The sequence below is a fragment of the Bos indicus x Bos taurus genome, chromosome 27 (genome assembly GCF_003369695.1).
Source record: "Bos indicus x Bos taurus breed Angus x Brahman F1 hybrid chromosome 27, Bos_hybrid_MaternalHap_v2.0, whole genome shotgun sequence".
Classification (NCBI taxonomy): domain Eukaryota; kingdom Metazoa; phylum Chordata; class Mammalia; order Artiodactyla; family Bovidae; genus Bos; species Bos indicus x Bos taurus.
Window position 1 is genome coordinate 11,728,740 of NC_040102.1, and position 26,778 is coordinate 11,755,517.

Sequence of the window (26,778 nt, forward strand, 5' to 3'; positions counted from 1 at the left end):
ATTTGTTAAATTATGTCTCCATCTCATGGGTCTGGAAACCAAAGAAAGTTAAGTAATTAGTAAGTATATAGCAAGTGAGTGGTAGAACTAAGATTCAAACCCAGACTGGCTCCAGAGCTGTGCTTAAACCATTCCATTCAGCAGACTCCCTCATGTACAAAAAAATGGCCCTAAACTAGTCTGTAGGTAGGCACAGTGCAGACTTTATATTTTATGAACTTAGTATGAGATAACCCATATCCTTCTGTATGGATGTTCCCGGGTTATTTTCAGATCCTTAGTTACCTGTACTAAATTGATTCTCATAAGACATATGCTTTGACCTTTAAAAAAAAATGGAGATAAATTTATGCTGATTGATTTCTGCTTCCTTACGTAGTCTCTTGTTCATAACCAATTTTTTAAAATTCTTGTCTGTTATCCAAATTTATTAAAGGGAATTTAAAAAGAGAAATAACCCATATATTTCCCATATATAACCATTCGATCTTTATCTGTAAGTATACCCATACTTTGTATAATTATCATAGCAGTTTTCACTAAGGTTAATCAGTGAACATTACTCTATGTTGCTACATACTGTGCATAATTCTTTTAATGATTGTAGCATATTTCAGGTTAAAGTATCATAATTTACTTGAGTATTTTGGTTGCTGTCAGGATTTTTCAATTGGAAAAGTTATAGTAAACATTTTTCTATATATATTTTGACAATTTCTTACCGTTGATCATTTTCTTAGAATAAAGTTCTAGAGGCAATTAAAGAAATACATTTTTTTTACTACCTTACAGGTATATACTGGAGAAGGCAATGACAACCCACTCCAGTACTCTTGTCTGGAAAATCCCATGGATGGAGGAGCCTGGTAGGCTGCAGTCCATGGGGTCATGAAGAGTCGGACACAACTGAGCGCCTTCACTTTCTCTTTTCACTTTCATGCATTGGAGAAGGAAATGGCAACCCACTCCAGTGTTCTTGCCTGGAGAGTCCCAGGGACGGGGGAGCCTGGTGGGCTGCTGTCTATGGGGTCGCACAGAGTCCGACACGACTGAAGTGACTTAGCAGTTAGCAGTAGCATAGGTATATACACCGATTTACAGTTTTTATAAGTTAAGTACTTTATACATAAAGTACTAAAGAACTGTATTAGGTAAATTTTCTTTAACTACTATTGAATTAAGCACTTTAGTTACATTAGATTACTATTTGAATTTCCTCTTATACAGGATCTAAAGGGAGAGGACTTATCTATTGTCTAAGTGACATTCTCATATGTAAAGTCTCACTTTAGGATGCAATATATTTTAATTACATTTGTACAAATATTTTATAGATGTTTTCCATTTATTGCTTTTTATTGTTGTTGCATGGCAAATTTTGCTGCTTTACATGAGTTGATCTTTATAGTTATTTCTTGTAAAGTAAACACAGTTTAAATACTGTAGACCATTATCTGCTGATTTTCTTTGTCAACTCTACAATCTATTTGAAATTTATTGACTTATGGAAGGAATTAAATGTGAAGCTAAAACAGTAGCTACAAATTCCCTTTCTCTATTTTTGTTATTTTTACATTATAATAATGATGGTTCTATTTTGATATGCACCGATGCAGTGTAGATAGCTGTATACTATGTTTCAGAGGAGGAGTCCAAAGTGAAGATACGGAGTCAGGTATCATCAGTATATATAGATGTTACTTGATGCCATGGGACTGGATAAGATTACAAAGGGAGAGGGGAAGAAGAGAGGGATCACAAATCAAGACTGAAGACCTCTAGTATTTAGAGGTAATGTGGAGAAAAGTGATTCCACAGGTAAAACAAGAAAATTCAGTGAGAATTTTAAAAGTCCTATTTGTCCTATTGAGTATCCATTCTAGTATCTTCTCTTTATTATTTATTCACTTGTCTTGGTCTTCTCTTTCCTGGTGCTGGTTATCCACATACTTGGTTATGTTTTGATATTGGAGACAGGAAGCCATGTAGCTGATGTAGGTGTCTTCCAATACTGTAGAAATGGATACTTTGTCCACCTAAAGGCAATATGGGATACCTAAAGTAAAGACTTAAGGAATCAGTTAGCTTAAGATGGGCTTAAAGTTGTCAAACATCAGGGTTATGAACTAATAATATATCCAAGAATTTAGAATAGTTTTTCTTTTATTCCAGTTGCTTCTCTACTTTATAAACCAACTCTCAAATTGTTTAGGTTGTATCTTCACAAATCCTGCAGAGTTGGGATTTTTAAATAGCTTCAGAGAGAATATGCATTGATGGGGAAACAAGAACTTAATATTTTCTATTGTCTGTAAATATTCTGACCAAGATAATTTTTTTAAATCCATAAATTAAACAGTAAATAAAAATCATGGTGGCAGCTGATTTCATTTGTTGATATATTTGCACTCTTACTGATAACGATGCAATTTAAATGATTTTAGCATTTTGCTTTGATTCTGAAAGTAAGGCAAAAAAAATACACATGTGAAGAATATCAAGTAGTAAGAATTGACTTACTATTGTCAACTTGTCCTATTTTCTTATCAGTAGTTGTCACTTCATAGAAAAATGCATATGCATTTAAAACAGAATGACAGAATATAAACCAGGAATTTTAAAAATAGTCAATTATAAACTCAGATTAGTACAGATTTCAAGTGCATTTTAAATTTCAATTAATATATTGTACAAAAAATGTTTGTCTTCAAAATAAGAACTGCAAGGGATCAACTCAGGAAAACTTTTCCCAATCTGATGGCAGCTCTAATCCATACAAGGTAGATGAGAAATAAGCATGTCTCTTATACATTCATTTTTTTTTCTAATCACAAATTCCAATGCCCTGTTTATATTTTATTCTTGACTTTAAGCATTATTTTTATTGTTCTTTAAGGTAATATTCCTTCCAACTTCAGCCCATAGCTCATATGACCCCCAAAGGGAAAGAAGTCTCTTCTTTGTAGTTTGTCTAAATTTTAAAAATATTTTTGTGAGAACTCACTGTTATAATTTGTATCATCTAACAAGGTCGGTAGCATTCTTCCAGGATATTTTAATCTAGAATGATCAGTTACTTACAATCGTCTTATTTTGACACTGTCCAGAAAAACATCTACTTTTGCTTTATTGACTACGCCAAAGCCTTTGACTCTGTGGCTCACAACAAACTGTGGGAAACTCTTAAAGAGATGGGAATACCAGACCACCTGACCTGCCTCCTGAGAAAGCTGTATGCAGGTCAAGAAGCAACAGTTAGAACTGGACATGGAACAACAGACTGGTTCCCAGGTGCACATCAAGGGTGTATATTGTCACCCTACTTATTTGACTTATGTGCAGAGTACATCATGCAAAATGCTGGACTGGATGAAGCACAAACTGAAATCAAGATTGCCAGGAAAAATATCAATAACCTCAGATATGCAGATGACACCACAATTATGGCAGAAAGCAAAGAACTGAAGAGCCACTTGATGAAAGAGAAAGAGGAGAGTGAAAAAGTTGGCTTAAAGCTCAACATTCAGAAAACTAAGATTATGGCATCTGGTCCCATCACTTCATGGGAAATAGATGGGGAAACAGTGGAAACAGTGTCAGACTTTATTTTGGGGGGATCCAAAATCACTGCAGCTGGTGACTGCAGCCATGAAAATAAAAGACACTTGTTCCTTGGAAGAAAAGCTATGACCAACCTAGACAGCATATTAAAAAGCAGAGACATTGCTTTACCAGCAAAGGTCCATCTAGTCAAAACTATGGTTTTCCAGTAGTCATGTATGGATGTGATAGTTGGACTATAAAGAAAGCTGAGCACTGAAGAATTGATGCTTTTGAACTGTGGTGCTGGAAAAGACTCTTGAGAGTCCCTTGCACTGCAAGGAGATCCAACCTGTCTTTCCTAAAGGAAATCAGTCCTGAATATTCATTGCAAGAACTGATGCTGAAGCTGAAACTCCAATACTTTGGCCACCTGATGCAAAGAACTGACTCATCAGAAAAGACCCTGATGCTGGGAAAGATTGAAGGTGGGAGGAGAAGGGGACGACAGAGGATGAGATGGTTGTATGGCATCACCGATGTGATGGATGTGAGTTTGAGTAGGCTCCAGGAGTTGGTGATGGACAGGGAAGACTGGTATGCTGAAGTCTATGGGGTTGCAAAGAGTCAAACACAACTGAGCAACTGAACTGATTAATCTTAAAAAAAAAAAAATACTTGCCCACTTAAAAATTTGTGAAGAAAGAAAATCCTGAAGAGGGGTACATTTCGTGTTAAGTGTTCTTAATCACGAATCATAATTAGCAAATTGAAAAAAACCAAACCACAACACTGTCATAGGTAGCCCACAGATCAGCTTCAACTATGCAAATGTTTCTGTTAGGTAAAAATTTATTTTTAAGATTATACTCCATTTATAATTATTATAAAGTATTGGCTATATTCCCTGTGCTGTTCAGTATATCCTTGTACCTTTTTTATTTTATACATAGTAGTCTGCACCTGTTAATCCCTTTCTCCTGTCTTGTCCCATCCCTTTTTTTCCTCCTCACTTGTAACCACTAGTTCTTTATATTTGTGAGCCCGTTTCTTTTTTCTTATATTAACTAGTTACTGTTACTTTGTATATTCCACCTATAAATGATATCATAGAACATAGGCCTTTATCTGACTTATTTCACTAAGCATATCTTCCAAGTTGATCCATTTGTCTCAAGTGGCAAAATGTCATTCTTTTCTTATGGCTGAGAAGTAGTCCATTATGTATGTGTGTGTGCGCACACAGATATCACATCTTTATTCATCTGTTGATGGGCACTTTGGTTGTTTCCACATCTTTACTATGGAAAATAATGCCACTATAAACATTGGAGTGCATGTATGTTTTCAAATCAGTGTTTTTATTTTCTCCAGACATATACCCAGGGATGCAATTACTGAATCATACAGTAGTTCTATTGTTAGAAACCTCTGTACCATCTTCCACAATGGCTACAATTTACATTCCTACCAACAGTGCACAAGTGTACCCTCTTCTCCATGCCCTTGCCAACATTTGTTATTTTCATGCCTTTTATGATATATAAAATCCCTTTTAATATCTTGACCCACCATTACACAAAAATCTAGATTTCTCTCTTCTTTAAATAGAATTGGAAGGAACTGGCAACTTCATTTCTACATGGCAAGAAATTTTCAGAAGATGAGCCGTGGCAGCCACCTCATCTTCTAAAGTCCAATGAGGGCTCTGCAATTCTTCCAATATATGTAACACATAAGTAACCTGTGTCAGTCTGGTCTCTAGGCATTTAAACTTACCGTCTTTACAAATTGTTCCTGGTGGTTCAGAGACCTGCGGACCAAAATGATGGCTTATTATTTCCTCTTTGACATTGGAGAAACAAGGATAGGAAACTGCAAAAACATTCTTCTTTAGAAGAGGAAAGATGGAGAGACACACAATAGTCACTGGTCCAAGGCAGTGATGGAGTCTTTCTGGGCGATTGTGGAGAGGTTGTTTTCACCTGACGGCAGGGGAAACTCCCGGATTAGAGGCCAGTCCAGCACTGTGGCGGAAATATCGTGTGCATTGTTCTCTGTGGCCACTGGGAGTTTCTTCCTTGCTTTTATTCCCCATACACATGTCTACTGGGCACTTGGCTCTCTCCCTGTGCTTGCAAACTTTCACAGTCTCTTTCTCCTTCTTCCTAGAGGGCCTCCTGATGGGACTGAAATTCAGACTCCAAGCTTGCAGTTTCTTTGGAAACCTAGTAGACTTCTCTTTGCGTTCATTAAGTTCTATGTGTTAATAACAAACTCAAAGTTCTTTCTCAATAATTCTCATGACTAATTTATTTATTTTTGCCTCTCTCAACCCCTCTCCCCCATATTTGGTAGCCAACCTGAGGTTATTGGAGATAACAGACTATCTGGAAGAGTCCACACCCTTCATCTGATTGGTGTCCTTGTCAGAGTCTTAAGGGGCTTTGTCTTTCAAAGCCTTGTCATCCTTTTTACTGAAAGTGAAAGTGTTAGTCACTCAGTCGTCTCTGACTCTTTGCAACGCCATGGACTATAGGCCTGCCAGACTCCTCTGTTCATGGTTTTCTCCAGGCAAGAATATTGGAGTGGGTTGCCATTCTCGCTTCTCCTAGGTATCTTCCCAACCCAGGGATTGAACTCAGGTCTCCTGCATTGCAGGCCGATTCTTTACCATCTGAGTCACCAGGGAAGCCCATTTCTTACTATCTGAGATCTAAAATAGTTGAGCTTTCCAATCTTAAATGTCTCATATTTCTAGATTCTCTCATGTCTTATACATTTCTGTTTAGAATCCATGCCTTGCAGTTCTTTGCTAAATAAAAGTAAAGCCAACACACCCTACCATTCTGATTTTTTCCATTCATTTCAGCTAGAGCTACCTTTAATGTGCCTTTTGGTTTACCATGGACCATGGATTTACAACATTTGCCTCTCCATAGCATGGCCCTGTATCTTTGCAGTTGGCTTCTAGCTCAGTCGTATTCAGTTTTTTTTATCCTCAGGGTACCCTGCTTGTTGCATCAAGCAGGCAATGAGGAGATGTACATAGTTTTGTTTTTTAAATGGGTCAGGTCTGTAGGTCCTATACACTAGTTCCTGTCATAATCTATTGTTGCAAGTTACTGCAAAGGAGAAAGGAAAATATAGTTTAGGCTGTCTTTTCAGGAAGAAGAAGTAACAAGTTTGAAGATCTGTTAACAGTTGTATCATAGACACTAAATGTCAAGCATTTAATTACCATGTGGAAGAAAACGGTGGCCATGTTATTTCAGTGGTATCATTGATTTTAATTCTTCATATTTACATTAATCTTATGAGTACTTAATCCTACATTTGCTGCAGGCATACACATAAGTGGCTAGTTCGTGTGAACTTGTTGGATGAGATCAAAGACTCTAAAGCAAGACTTTTATGTAGGTTCTCTTTTTCTAATCTATAATTATATGGGATTATAAGGCATCCTTCAGTAGTAAGGAGTAATACTGAATGTAGGTGTTTTTGTTTAGTCCCTCGTAAATCCTCTTCTCATCAATACTGTATAATTACCTTCAGTTGTAGAAAACATCTGAGTGGGTTGACAAGTTGCCCTCAAAATGTACTTTAAATTTACATGAAATATGTAAATATTAGATTGAAAAGTAGACAGGTTTTTGCAGCCCAAGGACGTATCTTTTTAGGCTTTTGTTGATGTTTTAGAGGAAACTCTTAGATTTCTTTGAGGCTTAAAATGTTTCCTGTTTATAAATCCCTTTCCCGCTATCATTGTACTCTTTGAATGGCATTTTGTCAAGTGTTGTCCTTGGTTTGAAATGATCATTGTGATTTTTTTCCCCTTTATCTATGTATTTAATTTACATTATCTGGTAAAGAGGGGAAGCTTTGAAAAGCTCAGAAATGCCTTTAGTTTTAGTAAACAAATAGAGACATTTTTAACACGATGTCAGGGAAGAAAGAAACGATGGAGAGGTATCATGTGACTTTAGTCTGAGTATAACCACGCTTTGTAAAAGGAAGAAAGGGCTGGCTGAGAGTGCCGTCCTGGGGTTTCTTTTCCTCACCACTTGTCATGCAGCTATTAGAGTTAGCTATAGGTTCCCTGCCCCTTTGACGGAGGAGGACGGAAGCCTGGCAGAATGTTCCCACCTCAGGAGGACTCTTGTACATGCCATCTAAGTGGCCGAAATAAAGATTCATCCATGGCATTGTTTTTACTCTCTTCATCCTGAAATTGGATGACAAGGTAACATCACAGGTGAGGGATTACTCCTACAGACTGAACTTTGCTGATGTTGTTCTCTCCTCCCCACCGCTCATCAGTCACCATGGCAACTGTTTGTGCAGCTGGCCCACCTGTGGGGCCCCCCCCCTCTGAGATCCTGTTCCTGCCCCCAGCTCACTGCACAGCCACTCCCAGGCCTGCCTGCAGGTGTTCAAGACCAGTCCAGTTATGTATGGAAGGACAGCAGGTATTCCTGACTCACATAGCCCACTTATGTCAAGTATACATTACAGTTATTCACCTACGAGCCTCCAGTTCTCCCTGCAAATATCCCTCAGGCTGGGTGAAAATGTAGATCATTGACTGTGTGTATAGCTTATTACAGAATCAAACAATTATCTGCTAAGAAACATGTAATAAAATGCCTTATTTCACCCCCGGAATATCCTACACGCTGTCTTAATTTTAATAGAAAGCATATGCCCTACTTTGTGAAGCTTGAAACTCTACAGTAATTGCACAGTGAATATGCTGAGGTGGCAGATGGGTTAAATTACCAGCTGAGCCACTAGGGAAGCCCAAGGATACTGGAGAGGGTAGCCTGTCCCTTCTCCAGCGGATCTTCCTGACCCAGGAATCGAACCAGGGTCTCCTGCATTGCAGGTGGATTCTTTACCAACTGAGCTATCAGGGAAGCCTGATTCAGTTACAAGCAAAGTTAAAGAAAGCTATTAAAAATAATTATGTAGAGATTGCGTAAGTGCAACAAACAATAGAAGCAGTTACCTTAAACTGAACCTTGAGTTTATCACTTCTACTACTCAACAAGGTGAATATTTCCTAAAACGAATAGAGGCGTGATATCAACACTAGCTGACATTCACATTTCACATTCCTACTTGTCAGAGGAGCATTAATTCCCTCTAAGGACAAAGAAGGAGCACACTGTATTTGGACAACTAGGTGGCACTGGTGTGTTATGCTTTCAGTCGTCGAAGAGCGAATTCAGAAATCCTGTCTGTATTCCAGTTCGCTGGTCTAACATGCACCGTATCCTCAGCTGCACATTCGGCAGTAATTGCGGACAGACTCAGGAGGAAATGCTGAGAGTTCCGTCAGTCTTGAGAGAGCACTAACAGCTCTCCAGCCTCCCATTGCCATGTCGTGGCTATGGACCTTGAATTCACTATTCTTTTTTTTTTTTAACTTTCTAGAAATGTTAACAGTCTTCTCATAGAAGGAAGGATTTAAAAAAAGTGTTTTTTTGGAAATGTGAGTGCTTAGAGACACCAGAATATTCAAAGGGATTTTGTTGTTATTCAGTTGCTAAGTCCTGTCCAACTCTCTGTGACCCTATGAACTGCACCATGTTGGGCTTCCCTGTCCTTCGCTATCTCCCAGAGCTTGCTCAAACTCAAGTCCACTGAGTTGGTGATGCTATCCAGCCATCGCATCCTCTGTCGCCCCCTTCTCCTCCTGCCCTCAGTCTTTCCCAGAACAATTCAAGCATTTGTGTTGCCATCAGAGGAGTAAAAATGAAATTTTACAGAATACAGGCATAGGGATGCTGTTAGCTGCTTAGACCCTACGTAAAGGCAATCTTTAACTTTTGAATGTGGACATGTAAAATTAAACAATAACAACACACACTTGTGTGAGTCTTAGGGTGTCCAGCACTGATCTAAATGCTTTGCATATACTGGCTCCCTGTTTCCCCATGTCAAACTTTGAAGCAGTCACGATGACTCACCTCTGTTTACAGATGAAGTTACTGGGACGCAGAGAGGAACAGTAACTTGCCCAAGGCTTGCAGCTACAGTGGCAAACACTGTTTCAAGTAGAAGAAAAATTTTCTCTCTTCTTTACCATGCTAAATTGTCCTTAAAGGAGCCTTCATCAACACTAATTTAAATGATTGCAGTATGATACAGATACTAGTACAAAATTAAACTTGAAAGGGAAATCAGAAGAATTGGACATTTATTTGATATCAACATGTAACTATAGGATCAATACTTTTACATCATGGAAATATGATGGAATTTAAACTTGCATATGATTTAAATATTTTAGAGAGTGTGAGACACATCAAGAAGGATATCAAGGCACCTTTGAACTGGCTTATTTAAAATCTAGATACCCAGAGGGAGCCGGCAATAGTGTCCCCAGATAATGAGGTAGAAATACATTTTTAAAAAATTTTTACTCTTTCATTTTTATTAGTAGGATCTTTGACAAATACTATTTAATATCTTAAGCATATTTTCTTAAAATAGAAGTATAGGCATTGAAAAAGTATTTCAACATTCCATGGAAAAATATTTGTTGTAGACTTACAATAAGCCAGGAACTACACCCAAGAAAGCATCAGAAACAAAAAAAAAAACATGACATAGTTTTCTCTTGATACATGATAAATTGCCCAACATTTAATGTCTTAAAGCAATACCTGTTCATTAGCTCATGGTTGTATAGGTCAGAAATCCTGGGTCCTCCTTACAGGATCTCTTGGGCTAGCCTGGGCTCTTATATGAAGTATCAGTAAGCCCCTAACATCAGCTTGTGTGCAGAATCCAGTTCCTTGCGGTTGTAGGGCTGAGGATTCTTTTTTCTAATTACCTCTTGGTCGGGTGTTGTTTTCAACTTCTAGAGGCTGCCTCTGTCCTTAGCTCATGGTCCTCACCATTTCCAAAGCCAAAAATACTGTGTCAAATCCTTCCTGCACTTCGAATTTCCCTGACTTCTAATTGTGTCTTCCTTTTCTGCCTTTTAAAGGAGGTGTGATTAAATCAGGCACATTATGGTTAATCTCCGTATTTTAAAGACAACAGGTTGGGGCCTTTAATTACACCAGCAACCCCTCTACAAGACCCTGGTTAGAGTTTCATTGCGAACAGAGATCATGAGGAATTATCTTTACATTCTGCCTCACAAATGGCTTATTCCATCAAGGAGCATGTTTGGTTTATCTTGTGATTCTTTACAGTGGACATACTTTTTTAATGACAAGGTAGTATTAATTACATGTATCTAGAGATACATGTAATTACATGCTTAATCTAGAGATTAAGCAAACCACGTTATAGTAATGACCATCAAGAATTAAGTGCACTGGATATGCTTGGCACCTTAAGTACCATTTTCTCCTTTGATCGTCATACAACTCTCTAAGTATCAAGCTGAGTCTCAGAGACTTTCAGTAACTAGCGAACATCAGACAACCAGTAAATGAGAGAAGCCAGACTTCAAGACAAGAGCTGTATGAATGTAGTATCTGTGCTTTTTGCTGCACAGCAGGAAGGAAAAGGGATCTAAGAGTCTTGTCCTTGAGAAGAAAGTTGTGCTTCAAGCAGAACGATTAAATGAAATTTGTTATGCAACATCAATATGATTAATGATTCATTACAGGTAGCATACAAGATTTTTATATGTATGTACCTGTGACTTTGTGCCCATTTTCCTCCCAATAGTTATCTGTAGGTGTGTGTTATGTGTATGAAACCAAGATGAATTCAGAGATGACTTGTTGTTCAGTTGCTCAGTCATGTCCAACTCTTTGCGACCCCATGGAGTGCAGGATGCCAGGCTTGCCTGTCCTTCACCATCTCTCGGTGTTTGCTCAAACTCATGTCCAGGTGATAAAAGCTGCTAAATAATATTTATTGCAATGGGGTTTTATCAAGAATGGAGAAACTTGATGAGGGTCTGAAACATCCCTTGTGGATATGGTGACATATTTGTCTACTCTATCCTTGGAGCTGCTTAAAGGGCACCATTTTAAATCAGAGTGCTGTATTTACAGCACATTTGAAAAATTAAAGTAGTATCTTGGACAATTGCTAATTGTTACTTTTGGAGTAACTCCTCTCATGGAAGTGTTAGTCACTCAGTCCTGTCTGACTCTTTGCAACCCCATGGACTGTAGCCCGCCAAGCTTCTCTGTCCACAGACTCCTCCAGGCAAGAAAACTGGAATGGGTTGCCATTTCCTTCTCCAGGGGATCTTCTCCACCCAGGAATCAAACTTGGGTCTCCTGCACTGCAAGCAGAGTCTTTACTAAACTCCTTTCATAAAGATGGATCAAACTTTCTTATCAAATTTATGAATTACAGAACCAAAAATGCCAAAAGCAATTTTTAGACTGGTAGTGATAAAACTTACCCCTCAAGGTAGAAGCAGTTCTCAAAAGCTGCTGATGAGGAGACGATTCTAAAAGGATGGTACCTAAATCAGTCCAGTGGGGAATTTAGCATCTAGGAAAAAAAGGAATATTGGTCAAGTTGTTACTCCTGCTACTAATAATACTATTCTACATTAAGTAATTATGTAGGCTGGTGTGATATTGTGTCTTATAAGGAAAATGTGTTTGGTCATTGAGATGACCAAATATGCACTGAATATTTTTTTCAAATATGTTTGGTCTTCATTAAGCATTCCTGGCTCTTAGGTCCCCAGACTTTTGGCATTTCCTAAGTGATGGGAGTCTAAAGATTTCTCTTATAATATGTTAATTAGGTGACTTCTGCAAGGCACTTAAGGATGGAGGCTGGTGACCAGTGGAGGCAGCCAAGTGATTTGAGGATTGAGAACGTTCAGTCCTGGGGAGAGAGCTGGGAAAATGGCCAGTGCTTTAGTCACTCAAGCCTCCATAAAACCCAGAAGGACAGGGTCCAGAGAGCTTCTGGGTTGGTGAACACACGGAGGTTTGCAGAGGCAGTGCACCTAGAGAGAGCAAGGATTTCCCACACCCCTTCCCCATACCATGCACTGTGCAGCTCTTTCATCCAGAGTCTCCTGAGTTACACCACTGCATAATTAAGCAGTCATCTAGTGAATGAATGGGTTTCCTGAGTTTTCTGGGCTGCTCTAGCAAGTGATTCAAACCAAAGGAGGGGATTGTGGGAACCTCTGATTTGTAGCCAATTGGTCAGGAGTACACGGAACAGCCTTAGAGATGTGATTGGCATCTTGAGTAGGCGTGGGCAGGTCATCGGAACCTTCAATTTGTAGTCTTTTGGTCAAAAGCACAGGAAGCAACCTAGGCTTATGACGGGTGCCTGAAGAGGGGTAGGGAGACAGTTTATAGGATTGGACCCTCAACCTGTAAAATCTGACAGTATCTCTGGGTAGACACTGTCAGAATTGAAGTGTGAGACACCTAGCTGGTGTCCAGAACGTTGCCTACTGATGCGAGGAAACCCACCACCGCCACACACACAGGTTAGAGATTTGGGTCCCGGGACAGTCGTTAAGGTGGTCAAATAGATCTGATGATATTTCCAAATCACTATGTTTACTGTAGAACTGCATTTAAGAGAGAAGGAAACATGGGATCAAAGAACTGAAACTTTCTCAAGCTTCATGCCACTGGGAAGCAAAACTGGAATTCGGGTCCTGCCAGGGTGATTAGGTGTCTGAGTGTTCCTGCCTTTTCCCCTAACTGTAGGGACTCCCCACAGTTCCTCTCTGCCCAGAAACATCTGACTTGCTGATGCTCTGTGTTGTGTGTATGACTACCTGGGACATTCTTGGTGCTTTGTCATTTCCCGGTACTGCCTTTAGTTTTAAATAAACCCAACCATATGTCCTGCACAGTCATGCATTGGTGACGTCACTGACCCAGGCTAATACTTGATGATACAGAGTGATTTTTCTGTGTGAAACTGTAACCAAAGGAGTGATTTTTGTCCTTAGGAATACAAGGTGAAGGTGAAGTCACTCAGTCGTATCCGACTCTTTGCGACCCCGTGGACTGTAGCCTACCAGGCTTCTCTGTCCATGGGATTCTCCAGGCAAGAATACTGGAGTGGTTACCATTTCCTTCTCCAGGGGATCTTCCCGACCCAGGGATCAAACCAGGGTCTCCCGCATTGGAGGCAGATGCTTTAACCTCTGAGCCACCAGGGAAGCCAAGGTTCCTCCCTATGTGATTGAGTAATCTAGAATGATTACGTATCACGTGTCAGACTTGAGACTAGTAGTAGAAAAAGCATGGTGAAGTCATCCCATTGGTCTTAATGATTCCAAATCTACAAATCCACATCTGGGATATAAAAGAAAATATCTTCAGAAAGTATATAAGGTGAGGAGAAATGTTCTCATTAGGGACACAGCAGATGTGACAAACTTGCAACTCAAATCTCCTAGTAAGCAAGACAAACAAGCATTGCTGCTACATAAAGAAATTGATCTCTAATTAGAAACAGTTGGAAAAAAATATAACTATGCATTGTGGCAGAGGGGTTAATTGACGTCTGGTTTAATAAACTCATGATACAAAGGTCTCAGTAAAGAAATCTTGGTATTTTTATTTTCCAAAAATGTTTGCCATCAGCAATAAGAAGTGAGGGGAAAAAAGAACTGAATGTCATTTATAAGCTCTAGCGATCATGGCTGGCACCAGCTTTCTGCCACCAGCTATGTACCGCAGCCTCTAGGAACCTCTAGATAATTCAGGAAGTTTTTTGAAGATGAATTTTGGTAAATGAAGTCAATTCAGAAGGAGTATCTTGAGGAGACGTGGAGTCCCTGGGGAGAGTGAGCCTATATTAAAAAGCTGCTGTTTGCTCCCGCTAGCTGGGTAATAGAGGAAATATTAATTTGGCAGGGAGATAGGAGATGAAACAATGAAGTGGTTAGAGTGAGGCCATCACTACGGGTAGCCCTCGTCATCTACATTGTCTGTACACATTCTTGTCATCTACATTTTGTCTGTTGTGTAAGAAGTGTTAGCTTGTGGATTTTTGTTATATATTAAAAGTCACTCATGGATTGTGGCCTAATCAGAGTTTTCAGTCAGTTCAGTCGGTCAGTCATGTCCATCCACCTCTTTGTGACCCCATGGACTGCAGCACACCAGGCTTCCCTGTCCATCACTAACTCCCAGAGCTTGCACAAACTCACGTCCATTGAGTTGGTGATGCCATCCAACCATCTCATCCTCTGTCGTCCCCTTCTCTTTCTGCCCTCAATCTTTCCCAGCATCAGGGTCTTTTCCAGTGAGTTAATTATTCACATAAGGTGGCCCAAGTATTGGAATTTCAGCGTCAGCATTTTACTTTAAGATTATTTGAGAATGTTGTCAAGAAAAATTTTGAAAGACACAATCATTGTGGCTTGACAAATGCTAGTTTGTTATTCTTTTCTATAAATTAGAAAGAGGGCTCCTTCCATCAAGACATTTTGCTGTCTTCTGGAAAAATCTATGAGGACTAAGATATGGCTGGCACCAGATAGAACTGTGCAGTGCACAGCAGTACGACTGTATACAGAAGTCTTCTCCTTCAAATCTTGCTATCTCTTCCTTGCTTTATTAAAACAGGCCTATCAAGGCTCTTTCTTTGTCTACAATCTCTTTTTTGAAATAATTATTCTATTTCCTTTGCTTTAAATATCCTTCAGGCAGATATATTGGAAATCTTTACCTCTAATCCTTACAACATGTCTGAGAGCTTTGCACACTGAACCTGCCTATCTATTATTCTGATATTTTTCAAACTTTCAAAAATTGAAGTCATCATCTCCCAACCTCTAAAATAACCCTTCCTGCTGACTCTGGCCCTATAATAGCAATGCTTTTCCCCATTCACTCAGGTTTCAGGCAAGCGTTATCTTTGATTTTTCTCCTTCACTTCCTACATTCAGCATCAGGGTTTATTTTTGTGCACTTTGTGCGGGGCCCAAATCTGAGCGGCGTTGGTTACATCAGAAGCAGTGTATATTATATAACTATCATGACAATTTTCTGGCAGATGACAGCACATGTTTTTTTATGGAGAACACTGTTTTTTCAGTGACCTAGAGGCCTTATATGCTAGTGGCATTGTTATAAGGAGGAAATGAATAGATTCTAAGAAAGTGGAGGCATCAAGTGTGTAGTCCATGCCTCATATCTTTACTAATAAAGTCCAATCCATGGCTATAAGAGATGATTGTATGATCTAAGTGTGATGAGACTTTTTTTATGATTGAAGCACATATGCAAGCACGAAGAAGAAGTTGATTAAGCATGTAAGGATCAGAGATAAAGGTGAAAAATCATTTAACAGTGTGGATTTATTGCATATGCATTTATCACATCTTATAGTATAGAAAACAGTGTGATAAGATATCCTAAATCTAGTTCTGATTTCCTGCTTAGCCATCCCACCTAAAATATTCTGAGATGTTCTCAAGGACAAAATGACTTAGAGCCCGGGACTAAGGGTCATCAAGGAGAGAGGGTCATTGCCCATCCTCCCAATTTTGCTGTACTAGATGAATTTTGCAGAAAGTTTGCCAGAGGACAAGCGTGAGACCCATTTTCCTCCTCCAGTGTTTCGAATCAAAATTGTAAATGATGGGAGTTGATTGACACCTATCATCAAATCCGCGCACAAGGCTGATGGCGCTGAAAATAACATCGCCTGCACTCACAAGATACACAGTGTTTCCCTGCACGCTGTGAGCTCTCTCCATGGTATTCACGGGGGAAATTTTATGCTGATTTAGTTCTTTGAGTGGTAGGTGCTGGCATTTGCTGCTCCCTCACATACAACACAGATTATTTCACTTCGCAGGAGCTGACACCACCACATAACGAGTCTGTAAGGACCAGTTCTTTACTCTGTCAGCAAATAGTTATGTGACAAAGGGCTGAGACTATCAGCTGCAGGTAACAAGGTCCTTGGGGTTTCAGACATGAAAAATGGTCATTATTATTTGCATTAACCAACAATATTTGCTATTTCTCTTGGCTCATTTGTGTATTACTTTACACCTGTTAAAATGATCAAAAGAAGCACTACTTTTCATTTGAGAACAGTATGGTGTGGGTGGGCTTCCCAGGTAGCTCAGTGGTAAAGAATCCACCTGCCAATGCAGGAGATGCAGGTTCAATCCCTGGGTCGGAAGGTCCCCTGGAGTAGGAAGTGGTAACCTACTCCAGTTTTCTTGCCTAGAAAATTCTGTGGACAGAGGAGCCTGGTGGGCTAAAGTTCATGGGGTCACAAAGAGTTGTACATTACTGAGCTCTCTCGCACGCGCGCACACACACACACACACACACACACACACACACACACACCATATGAACAGGGCAAGGAGTGTAGAAGAGAATAATGATACCCAGTGAGAGAATTGTGGAAGCATAGTTAGTAATTAAGAACTGCAGAGACTTTTGCCCCCTCCATGAGCTATGATGCACTGTCTCTTTAAATTTGAGTTTTCTTTGAGATAAACTGGGAGGCAACTCCCAGTATGTGAGTCTAAACTTCAGTATCCTGCCATGATTAACTCCTCCAGCATAGTGGAGTCTTCCGTAATAAACCTACTTCTAAGCCCCCTCCCACTTTGTAGCCACTGCACTCAGCTCTGGAACTTCAGCCAGCACCCCCCCCAAAAAATTCCTACCAAGACCTGAAGATGTAGAAATGTTCCATTATTGAAGCCAACACTTTGCAATATATATAAGCAAAGCCCTTCCTTAGTGGATCTATATGAGAAACTTTAGTGCAAAACAGTATCTTTCAGTCCTTCAACTTCCCTTGGGAATGCCAGAGCTAGTAGAAGCTTACTGTTCTCAGAGAGAAGTACACGAGAATCGTACTTTAAAACCACCTTATAGATAAAACCATATGAATAATTCCCTGCAACAATGGTCTTTTCATTCTTCTGTAATTGAATAACCTTGAATGGCATCCAAGGTACACTCTGCCCACCCCTCCACTCTCCCAGAATGCTTGTCTTAACGTGAACTGCTTTGCAGTTTGTTTTTAGTATATGTCTCTTGTGACATAAAATATGCATACTATAAAAGATTTTCAATTAACTTCTAATCTCAATTAACCAGACTCCAGTAGATACTTAATAAAGGACAGTTGCATAAAAGTTTAATATATTCATGTTCCCATTTGGATTTGTTAGATCCATATTTACAAAAGGGACTGAACGCAACTGGTCTACTTGGTGATTCCATGAAACACTCCAAAAGAGGCTTTTGTTACGTTTATTTCTATTGCATGTGGATAATCTACAGTTCATTGTAATCATAAATCTTTCACTCTGAGTTCATATAACTACACACATATAAACACAGCCTAAGTGTTTTTAAAAAAGTTTCTAAAAAAGTTTTCATTTGCCAATCACTTTATTTGATATAAATTAACTAAAATTTCCTTTGTTGCTGATCTGGTTTATAAAACTGAAAGAAACAAAACATGGATTTATTTTCCCATCCTTTTAATGTAGTGTCTAAATAACTATCATTTTAGAAAACAAAGTGATAGTTAGCTATGATACAGTGTTAGTATAAACCAGATGGAGAAATAGAGACATAAAGTTGATAGTTGTGGACAGGCTATATACTAAGCCATATTTAATCTTCAGTTCACAAATCTGTAATTCATTATCTGATGGGAATATGTCTGGGCTATTGATTTCTATAAGATGAAGACTTTTGGTTTCTCTAATCATGTCCATTAGTTTCCTCCAGATTAATAATTTTTTACAATTGCTGATGGCAATTGCAGGCATTTAATTTTGCTTCTACTCTTGTGTAGCTGCTACTTGGAAGCATATTTGTGTGGTAGTAGATAAAATATATTCCTAAGGCAATGAAACAGTCTTCATTTGTTATAGTACTTTGTTTACAAAAGCATCATTATGAGCATTTCAAAGTACAAAAATGTTCCACCTATTATTTTTTTAATTAGAAATTTATGTTAGACTTTAAGACAGTATTGTTATCTAAGGGACTAAAAGCTTATTCTAAAAATTTGTCACACAGAGAAGAGGAATGTCTTAATTTTTACTGGTAAATCTGAACACTGTAAATCTGAACAATGCTTCTTTTGAAGAGAACTGCAGTTATTTTTAAAATCTGTATATAATTTTTTATAGATTATGCAATAGATTTTCTTTTCTTTTTTGTTTCAATTTTTTTACTATCTCATTCTGTATGATCTTGAGTGGCTGTTGAATCTGATATACATTAATTCTTTGGAAACAGCTTAAATTTTCCTGCTATAATTATTTTAAATTAGGTATGTCCACTCTTAGGACTTTCAATGGCATTTAGTTGCTGAAAGATTGATTAACTGTTTTAGGTGAGTTTTTGTTGTGACATTGGACCTCTGGAGAGATTTCTATACAGTGTAGATAGAGGATCAGTGCTCATAATAAAATTGTTTGCAAAATGATTTTAAACTCCAAATATCAGCTCTGATTCAAATGATAATATCATCCAAGCTATTCAGCTTTTGACATATATAAGCAGAAATATTTTTAACTAATGTATAATTGACATATAATATTACTTTCAGATGTACAATATGATTCAATATTTGTAAATATTGTAAAGTGATGACCACAATAAGTCTAGTTGACCTCCTTATCACGTGTAGTTACAAATATTATTTTTCTTACAAGTTGAATTTTAAATTTAAACTTCTTATGAGAACTGAGCAACTTTTAAATGTGTTATACAGTCGTATTAGTCACCATGCTATATATTATGTCTTCATGACTTATTTTATAATGGATGCTCCTCACTTATTTCCATGCCTCCCTAAACCCCTGCCTCGGGAAGCTACTAATCACTTTTCTGTTCTCTGTATATATGAGCTCAGTGTTGCTTGTTTAGATTCTACATGAAAGTGAGATCATACACTATTCATCTTTCTTTGTCTGATTTATTTCGCTTAGCATAGTAATCTCAGTGTCCATCCGTGTTGTCACAAATAGCAAGATTTTCTTCTCTTCATGAATGAATAATATTCCTCTGTGTGTTGTATTTTGTGTGTATGGGTATCTTATGTTTTCTTTATCCATTCATCCATCTGTGAACACAGATTGTTCCATGTCTCAGCTAATGTAAATAATGCTACAATGAACGTAAGGGTGCATATATCTTTTTGTTTTCATTTTCTTGGGATAAATACCCAGAAGTGAAATTGCTGGATCACATGGTAGTTAATTTTTTTTTTTTTCCCTGAGGAACCAACAAAATGTTTTATGTAGTGACTGCACCAATTTCCGTTCCCACCAATAATGCACAAAAGTGAATGGGAAAGTCACTCAGTTGTGTCCAATTTTCTATGACCCTATGAACTGGTTTTGATTTGCATTTCTCTCATTTTTAGTATTGTTGAGTACCTTTTCACGTACCTATTGGTCATCCTTGGAAGACCGTCTATTCAAATCCTCTGCCCCTTTTTTAATCTGATTGTTTGCTTTTCCATATTGTTGTATGTGTTCTTTATATATTTTAAGTATTAAATTCTTACTAGGTACATAATTTGTAAATAGCTTTTCTTATTCAGTAGTTTGCCTTTTTGTTTTATTGATGTCTTCCATTGCAGTGAAGAAGCTTTTTATTTTGATGTTATCACACATATAATTTTGTTTTTGCTTTTTATGTCAAACAAAAAAAAAATTGTCATCAAGATCTGTGTCAAGGAGTTCACCACCCATGTTTTCTCTTAGGAGTTTTATGGTTTTGATCTTTACATTGAAGTCTTAATCCATTTAGAGTTAATTTATGTGTATGGTTTAAGAAAATGTTCTAGGTTCCTTTTCTTCCATGTGACTGTCCACTTTTCCCAACAGCATTTACTGAAGAGTCTGTCCTATCCTCATTTGTATATTCTTGTCTCCTTTGTTGTAGATTGTGTGATAAGTCGCTTCAGTTGTGTCCACCTCCTTGTGACTCTATGGACGGCAGCCTTCCAGGTTCCTGTGTCCAGGGGATTCCCCAAGCATGGACAGTGGAGTGGGTTGCCACGCTGTCCTCTTGGGAATCTTCCCACCCCTGGGATCAAACTTGGCAGGCTTCTTTTCTACTAGAGCCACCTGGGAAGCCCTGCCATAGGTTGATTGATCATATATGTAGGTTTCTTTCTGGCCTCTTTATTCTGTTCAATTGATCTACTTTTATGCCAATTCAATATTGTTTTGGTCACAGTCAGAACATGGTCAGAAAAGTGTTCGGGAAACAAAATTGACTGAATATGAGGTGTAAAAAGCATTGTTAAAGTCCATTAAAATGCAGGTGTCTAGAAGAAGACAGTATCTGAATCTATCGTTTTCTCCTTTTGACATTTTGGTTAACAAAATTTGTCTTTGCAACAGAGTGGCTGAATAAAAGTCCCCAGGTGTGTGTCAATGCTCTTGTTGAAACTGTATGAACAAGCCCATAAAGAGACCTTCTATTGCATTACAGTTTCTACTCTGCATCTTCCCTGCCACACGCGGAGAACGGCTTTGCTGTTCCTGGCTGGAAAAAAAAAAGCATATTTGCTGGTCCCCTTGCAGCCACACGTTTGCCACTTCCTGGAGGCACTGCTCATTGTCTGTGGTAGAGCAGTAATGACTGGAGCAGAGAGGAGACCAGCTCCTGGAGTCAGCGCTGTGTCCTGCAGCTTCAGGAAAGTCTCAGGCTGCTGCTGCCGAAAAGACAGAAGATGAGGTGTTTTGTGACTGTCATTGGTTTTCATCTCATGATAATAACCAGAAAAAAGTATAAATGTGCAAAGAATGGCAATCTCTCCGTGCCATAAGAAGGTGGGGAGAATGCACTGTGGGGTTAAATGAGAGAGAAACGGCAGCTCTGTGGCCAATGCGGGGAGTTTCGGGTTCTTAGAGGAAATTGTGTCTGAGATGTGGCTTTACAGGTGGTAGATATTTAAAGTAGGAATGAGAGTGGAACTCAGATGGAAAAACATTTCAGGTAAACAGAAAATTGTAAACTAAGGGAAAATGTAGTAAAATACTGCGTATGTTCAAAAATAACATATTGTTTTGACTGAAATGCAAATCAGATCTATCTTAGGGAGATTAATTTGATGACAAAATATATCCTGTGAACAAAAGGCTGATCATGCTGCTGTCAGTTAGGAGGATTCTAGAAAATATTGCTGAATGTGCATCTTCAACTGACTGACACATGCATTACTCTTAGGGAGAGTTGGAAGGGACTTGTAACCTTAGTAACCATCAACCCCCTGCCAACATATTTTAATTTGCAGATGTGCGCTTGTGGGTTTGCTGTATCTTTGGCCTTGAGACATCTGTGTCAAATGATTTAAGTGTCAGATGAAAGTTAAGGCAGTGAGAACCAATGTGTTTACCAAGAGAGGGGCTGCAGAGAACACAGGGACAAAAAGAAGACTCAAGAAATAGAAGACTTAGATCAGAAAGAAATTCACAAAAGTGAACCAACAGAAGCTATGGAAGAAAACTTAGCATGCCTGATAAAATTTCCAAGAGGAGAAGCCAACATCTTCCCGGTGTTTGAATTCCCAACAGTCCATACACAACCACACTGTAAAATTGTTAAACATACAGAATGATTCCAGCCAAAATATGCTTAATGAAATGTACTGAAGTATCTAAGTTGTTAATAAGTGTACACCTTTTTCTTAATAATGAACTTGGCCAAGAAGATTCCCTAGAAAAAGAGATACAGTGTGACAGATTATATAGGGCTTGGGTTTTGGAGCCAGTAACACTTGATTTGACAGTTGTTAAATACTGTGTTTGCTTTATGAAATTAGGAAATAAATCACACTTCCCATGATATAATATAAAGTGCTCATATATTGTAGACAAAGAGCAATTTCAAAGGAGAGTTGCAAGAGCATTTTTGTAATCTGTGTCTTTATTCTTTCTGAGAAGGATACTCCTCATAACAACCCACAATCATACTTTTGATCACTTTTTATTGGAGATAGAATAGACTCATGAGGATCCATTTGGTTCTTTAAACATTGATAACTCTTTAAACTTGATAACTCATTCAGATAGCTTCATGGCCTCCTTTTCCCATCACTGGCTTTATTTGAACTTCTGTAGAAAATTGAAGGTTAGCTAAGGATTTGTGGTTAAGTTCCTTAGTTTTTCACAGATGGTCTTAGATATATCACAATATCTAAGAACAAATTGGAAACATTAATTGGAACTGTTCATTTCAATTTTGCATTACAGTGTATTGTTTTAAAGTCTTTAGTATAAAAATAACTGACGAATGAAATATGTGCAAATATACAAATTGAAAAGGGCAAGGAAAAGCTTTTTTGTAATGCTGCTTGATAATTAAAAATATGTGTGTGAACAACATAAATGGAATATTTACTATAACATTTATCTCCTACTTATTTCCACTTTTCTATGCTGATGATTATGCACTTTGTGCTTTATACATTCTTTAAAATAGAAACATTATCCCGATTTATGTCTCTATTGAGAACTCTAAAGACAGAAGAGTTATTTTTCCTATTCTCATTCTAGAGAATTGATATTCAGTGGCTAATTTTTTTTCTCCCTTTTATGTGTTAGTGGTAAACACCAAAGATGAAGATGCTGAAGTGTTTACACATGTCCTACCCAACTGTCAACCAGTTGAGTGGTACTATTGATTTTTAAAATTACACACCAGATACAGTGCTGCAGTATCAGATTTACAAAGTGTTCCATAGGTTTCGACATTGGAATTGCTGATTATTACTCATTAGGTTAAAATTTGCTGCTGGGTCTTAGGGACTGTATTGCTGTATTAGTCAGGGTTCTCCAGAGAAACAAGGTTGTGTGTGCACGTGTGTGAGAGGAGAGAGAGACAGCGGAGGGAGAGAGGAAGAAAGGCAGAGACCAATTGACTGACTGACTGATTGATTTTTAAAGATTTGGCCAGGAGGATGTTAAGGCTTAGTAAATCCAAAATCTGCAGGTTATGCTGGCAGGCTGGAGACCCAGGGGAGAGCTGCAGTGTGGTTCCAAAGATGGAATTTTTTTCTTGATCGGGGGAGGCCCGTCTTTGTTCTATCAGGGCCCTCAACTAACTCAGCAGTTCCATCCACATCATGAAGGGTAGCATGCTTTATCAAGTCTTCTGATTGAAATGTTAATCTCATTCACAAAGCATCTCCATAGAAACATCCAAGATAATGTTGGACCACATATCAGGACAGGATGGCCCAGCCACAACTGACACATGAACATTACAGCTGCCGCCTCTCCTATGAGGTTCTTCTCTCTTCTTTAGCTCTCACACGGTCTGTTCATATCACTGTTGCTCTTTTCTGCTTTCCCAGATATGTGAAGGATGTTTTTTCCTCCTTAAAGCATTATTATTGCTATAATAATCACTACCATTCTAAATTATTTTTACAGTGACTACTACTGTTATTAATGGAAACTAGTCAGTTCCTATACACCTTCAATCAGGCTGGCAGTGAAACATAGGTTTTATTTACATGCTATGCTAAGTTGCTTCAGTCGTGTCCGACTCTGTGCGACCCTATGGACAGCAGCCCACCAGGCTCCTCTGTCCACAGGATTCTCTAGGCAACAATACTGGATTGAGTTGCCATTTCCTTCTCCAATATGTAAATATTTATTTACATATTTGTGTCTAGTCCTCAGGGCAAATGAGGAAGACAGTTATAAAAACTCATTTTGCAAGTGAGGGATCTGAGAGTCTGTAGGGTTAATGGACCTGCCCAAGGCCTTACTATGGTGAAGTGTCTGAGTCTGGACAGGATCTCATAAATCTTTGCTTTTCCTGTTTACTATGCTTCCTGACTTAAATTTTGTCTTGCATACTGTACTATAGCCATTCACCTGTTATGATTTCATATGACAAGAGGAATTTTAAATGAAAGGAAGAGTCATTAAGTAAGATATTATAAACATGATTTGAACCTAAAAACCCCAGTCTCATCAGTTACTGTGAGAGAGTTTATGTAAAAGTTGCTTGAGTTTTTAAACCAACCCTTTACTTTGGATTATTTTCAGAGTGATCCTAACTAGAGAGAGGAAAATAGAATATACTCATAATTTTCTCCTCTCTCTGTCACCTCTGTCTCCCCTTCCATGAATTGATTAGAGATGATATTGGAGAGATGCAGATTTGAATTACTTAGAAAAAATTGTCAAGAGCTAAGCTGAGGAATTTGGATTTGTTTCATGAGAAACAGATGATGCTACAGATCCTAAGGAAGAAGCATGCTATAGTCAAATACACCAGGAATCCCCTATTACTGCCTCACATTCATGAGACAATCTCTTAACACTTTTTATGTTATGATCCACTAACACATCTCAATGGTGTTTTATGTCACAGTTCTTATATTTGAGTAGCGTTTCTCTATCATGGTTATATTCCATTGGATGCAGGGACCGTGCCCTCCCCGAACAGTTATATTGGCTTTGAAAAATGGCGTTACCTTTTGAGATTACAATTTAGAATATCCATAATAATATGTCAGTCCTATTGGTAGTGGTAGATAAGGAGCAGAACTCAAAACTCAGTCTTTTGTGTGGTCAGATCCATCCCAGTGGGGGACTACAGTGGAACTCTCACTGCATTTTGGAGCTGTGTAGACTCAGGTGCCCTGAGCATGGAATAGAGTTATTGGATGCTGACATCCATAGTCTTTTATTCTGACACAAACTATCTTTATTTAATTTTGTTTATAATTTTAAAGGCTCTTAGAGGATTCATGAATGACTTTGTCTCTTCCACCGGATTGTTTACATTTTCCTGAATTCTATACATCATTGAAGCTTGTCAGTCAGTTCAGTTCAGTTTCTCAGGTGTGTCCAACTCTTTGCAATCCCATGGACTGAAACACATCATATTCACCAATTCCCTGAGCTTGCTCAAACTCATGTCCATTGAGTTGGTGATGCCATCCAACCATCTCATCCTCTGTCGACCCCGTCTCCTCCTGCCTTCAATCTTTCCCAGCATGAGGGTCCTTTCAAATGAGTCATTTCTTCACATCAGGTGGCCAAAGCATTGGAGCTTCAGCACCAGTCCTTCCACTGAATATTCAGGACTGATCTCCTTCAGGATTGACTAGTTGGATCTCCTTGCAGTCCAAGGGACTCTCAGGAGTCTTCTCCAACACTACAATCCAAAAGCATCAATTCTTTGGCGCTCAGCTTTATTTATAGTCCAACTCTCACATCCCTACATGACTACTGGAAAAACCATAGCTTTGACTAGATGGACCTTTGTCAGCGAAGTAATGTCTGCTTTCTTAATATTCTGTCTGGTTTTGCCATAGTTTTTCTTTCAAGGAGGAAGTGTTTTAATTTCATGGCTGAAGTCACCATCTGCAGTGATTTTGGAGCCCCCCAATATAAAGTCTTTCACTATTTCCATTGTTTCCCCAACTGTTTGTCATGAAGTGATGGGACTGGATGCCATGATCCTTGTTTCTTGAATGTTGAGACATTCAGAAAAAAGACAACTTTTTCATTCTCCTCTTTTACTTTCATCAAGAGGCTCTTTAGTTCCTCTTAGCCTTCTGCCATAAGGTGGTATCACCTGTATATCTGAGGTTATAGATATTTCTCCTTGCAATCTTGATTCCAGCTTGTGCTTCATCCAGTCCAGCATTTCGCATGATGTACTCTGCATATAAGTTAAATAAGCAGGGTGATAATATACAGCCTTGATGTACTCCTTTCCCAACTGGTTCTCAATGGAACTAGTCTGTTGTTCCATGTCCGTTTCTAACTGTTGCTTCTTGATATGCATACAGATTTCTCAGAAGGCAGGTAAGGTGGTCTGGTATTCCCAGCCCTTGAAGAATTTTCCACAGTTTGTTGTGATCCACGCAGTCAAAGGCTTTGGCATATCAAAAAATCAGATGTTTTTCTGAAACCCTCTTGCTTTTTTGATGATCAAACAGATGTTGACAATTTGATCTCTGGTTCTTATGCCTTTTCCAAATCCAGCTTGAACATTTTGAAGTTCACGGTTCATGTACTATTGAAGCCTGGCTTAGAGAATTTTGAGTATTTGCTAACATGTGCAACGAGTACAATTATGCAGTAGTTTGAACATGCTTTGTCATTGCCTTTCTTTAGGATTGGAATGAAAAATGACCTTTTCCAGTCCTGTGGCTACTAATGAGTTTTTTAAATTTGCTGGCATATTGAATGCAACACTTTAATAGCATCTTTTAGGATTTGAAATAGCTCAACTTGCATTCCATCACCTCCACTAACTTTGTCCATAGTGATGCTTCCTA

General features: G+C 38.5%; 1 protein-coding gene across 12 annotated transcripts in view; it reads left to right on the forward strand.

The window, feature by feature from the left end:
* Window positions 1-26,778, forward strand: part of TENM3 (teneurin transmembrane protein 3) — a 2,746,241-nt gene that overhangs the window by 735,857 nt on the left and 1,983,606 nt on the right. The window lies entirely within an intron of this gene.